Source organism: Humulus lupulus, chromosome 4, assembly GCF_963169125.1.
Source record: "Humulus lupulus chromosome 4, drHumLupu1.1, whole genome shotgun sequence".
Classification (NCBI taxonomy): Eukaryota; Viridiplantae; Streptophyta; class Magnoliopsida; order Rosales; family Cannabaceae; genus Humulus; species Humulus lupulus.
Window position 1 is genome coordinate 55512406 of NC_084796.1, and position 3794 is coordinate 55516199.

Here is a 3794-nt window from a genome sequence, read left to right on the forward strand (position 1 = left end):
TTATTAAAAGAATTAATTAATAAACAATTAAAAAATATCTATATAATCCCACATAATTTACTAACAGTATTATACATCTACATCTATATATTTATATAAAAGAGAATTTTGAAGAGATGAGTTTTGATACTGTTGTACTATACAGTGTAGTGTCGTTAACTAGCAGGAGACAACAGTTCAAATAAAATTGTCGTCTCATGTACCACAAGGAGCGATAGTTGCTGTGAAAATGTCATCACTGGCAGTACATGATACAACAGTTTATGGACAACTGTTGTAACATGAGACAACATATTTTAAGCAACATTGTGTCCTGTGGTACATGAGACGACATAATATTTTGAACTGATGTACCACACGCAGAAAATGAGAAATTTTTTCCTTGTTTTAAATCTCTACATTCATTCAAAATTTATTGTATAATTACCAAACAAAATCACACAACGTACAAAATCAACATAATTTAGTATATTATAAAGCTAAACTTACAAGATTAAAATGTATAATTATTGCCTTAACTATGTAAACACATCCGTCTTAACTATGTAAGTATACGTAAAAGGATTAAAATGTAAATACATTCTTGCAAAAAATAAAAACTATGTAAGCTTGGATGACAACTAAACATATCTCACAAACTGAGTATTATAACATTATACATTAATTAAATCAATTAAGTTACAATATTTAATTCAAACCATAACTATCGCCACTTCTTCAGATTCTTAGTTCTAACTAATTTTTTGAAGTATACACAAGACATAACAAACTACTAGTCATTCCCACGTTTTACCTAAAAAGTGAACAACAAAACATAATCAAATACACAAAGAAATTAAAGTTTGAAGATAGCTCCACCCTCCAATCCATGATTCATTATGCTCTTGTTTCCATCGTGATATTTGCTCAACTACATAAGAATTTAAATAATTAATACATAAAACACATACTCAATAGTGAAGTTAAAGAGTAGAAATATTCGAGACAATAACTCTGTAAGAAAAAAATCATAGATAAGAAAGTAAAATAGAGCAGAAATATATTTATGAAAACATGAAAAACATTTTACCATTAGTCTAAGTAACAAAGATTCTAAGATATTAAAAGTTCACATTACACCACATAATCATAATATTAGTGTACACCTAATAAATGATAAATAAGGCACGTTATAACACTCTTATAAGTTACTGCAGAAAAATTGATCATAAATAAGAAGAAACAAACAAAGACTTGTACATTCAAGTTATATAAACATATATAAATATATATAATTTTAAAAATTCTTTGAATGCATAACATTTCATTTTTTTTTAAATTTCTTGCACTTGTTGCCAATGGTGTTAACTTTCACACTCTTCAATATTTTAATGTAAGAAATAAAGACACGGTTAAGCATTAATCGATTAAGACTTTACAAACTTAAGTCATAAAGGTTAAGCAGCATATGAAAAATGTTGCAGTGCATGACTCTTGTAAATAGCTTCACTTTTTCTTGATTGATATATCAATGAATACATATATGTGTGTGTTAATATTGATGAAAATATCACAAACAATACAAATGAAAAACACAAATAAAGTTATTCATTATCTATAATCAATGTAGAGAGCAAATCAGAAACCAAAATTTGCATTATTAAGAACCAATAACAACAAATCAGTATTGCACATAACTCTGACTATAACAAATACTTAATGATAGTGTTGAATTTTCTTTGTCTAATAATCTAAAGTGTATTTTTTTTTCATAAAGCTAGAAGAACAAAGAACAAGTTCTGAGTAAACACAGTAGAGTCAAACCTAAAATCAGATTATCAAATATATACTTTTACATAATAAAACCAAATCAGCAAAAATAATGACAAAACAACTCAAATTTAACTTTACAATATTACAGATCCAAAATAATTGATATAAAAAATCAAGAAAAAAAGCACATACCAGAGTGCCACTAGAAGAAACAGAGTCTGGCCCAAGCCGAGCCCCCATCGCACCGCCCTATGTAAATTCACCCACCGACCACCTACAGCAACAAAGAGAGAGAATGAGAGAGAAGGAAAGAAATGGAAAGAGACACGTATATGCTGGTGTGATGCAATCAATTTCATACCCAATTAATGTTCCATTTGAAGTGCTTATATTAGATTCTTCCTAAGGTGGTAGAACTGGGCATGAAAAGTAACTAAATAAAACGAAGAATGATGACTCTAAAAGCTATTATCTCCAATAAACTGCAGAGAACAAAAATTCATAAAATTTTAATATCCACTTAACGTAATGTAAAAGAATCCAGCCATCCAAACTTATATTTTATTAAATGAAGATTATACATCAAATCTAGTTCTATCACTATCATCACTCACAAACCCAGACAAAGGAAGGAAAAAAAAAGATCTAGTGAGAGAGAGAAGGAGATCTTACCCATTGATGCTGAGTCCCCCAAACCCGCTGCCATCACCACCACCTAGCACCATCGTTTGCGCCTAAGCCGTCGTCGCCAAGCCCCCTGTGTCGCCGTCGAAGTTTGGAACAGAGAGAAAGATGGAGATATCAAGTGTGAGAGAGACGGGGAGATCGAGAGAGTGAGTGTGATAGAGGCAGAGAGAGATGAGTGTGTGAGAGTCGGAGAGAGATCAAGTAGTGTGAGAGAGGTAGAATGAATGAGAGAAAGGGGGAGGAGTAGGGTTAGAGGAAAATGGGCTGTAGCCCCAAATCGTTTTATTTTATATATTTTTATAAACGTTTTTAATTAATACATAATTTGTATAAATATATTTATATTAATGTAGAAATTAGATTCAGCAGCCATTTTAGATAAGTATTTTCTTTTTTATCTATAATATTTAAGTTGTAGTATAATACCCACTATTTCAATTAATATACATATTATACCTTTATAATCTGGATACTATTTTTAGAAGAGAACCATGTGGTCAAGAGTATTTTTGGAATTGTCTGTGATAAAAATGGGTAGAACTAAACTAAAAATATTTAGGAGGTAATTTTAGTTAAAAACTCATTAATCTGGCTAATTTTCAACTTATCTCTTATATAATTTAGTTTATTTTTTATTAAAATTATATTATTCATTAATTATATTTTTAGATGTTTTATTTTAATTTTGGTGACATTTTATATGTAACGACCCTCAAAACATACAAGACTAAAATCATGCAGAAATTTTAACCTTTTTACTTTTAACTTATTGTACCGAAAATCCATATAAAAAAACTTTTAAAAAGATCATGTGCGTACACTTTTAGTTTAGTAAACTGAAATACAAATACTCTTCTACGGAGTTATAACAAAACAATTATCCCAAAAGAAATATCAAACTTCCAGCTTTTTCTTTTCAAAATGGTGATCCATCAAAAACCTCCACAGGTCAGGCCACATGTACATATCCACAAGCAAACTCCAGTGCTCACTGCTCCACTTTGCTTTTGCACTTACCTACAAAATGAAACAACTAGGTAAGCAAAAACACTTAGTAAGAATAGCCTTACACACAAGTAAACTAAACCCAGTAACGGGTTGACCTAAGGTAGATATCGCTACCGGTCATTAGGGTATTGGATAAGTTCCAACCCTATCATACAATTCTCAATAATAGCCAAAACATAATCAAATACTTTGATTGTACCTAATGTTATGATTGGTTAAATACAAATGATAAGTGTTAAAATACAAACAAAGTATAAACACTTAGTAGAATTCACATAATGAAGATGTGAATTTGAGCTTCAATTGTAGGAACTTATAAAATACAATTTTGGGTCCAAAGTGATACA

The 3794-nt window shown here is 29.9% G+C and overlaps 1 long non-coding RNA gene across 1 annotated transcript; it reads right to left on the minus strand.

Annotated features, from left to right (window-relative positions):
* Positions 1 to 627: 627 nt before the first annotated feature.
* Positions 628 to 2704, minus strand: LOC133830447 (uncharacterized). The gene is made up of 3 exons (XR_009892042.1): positions 2425 to 2704; positions 1945 to 2026; positions 628 to 910 (listed from the first exon to the last, which is right to left on the minus strand). It is a non-coding gene; the product is annotated as an uncharacterized LOC133830447 (long non-coding RNA).
* Between the last annotated feature and the right edge of the window lie 1090 nt (positions 2705 to 3794).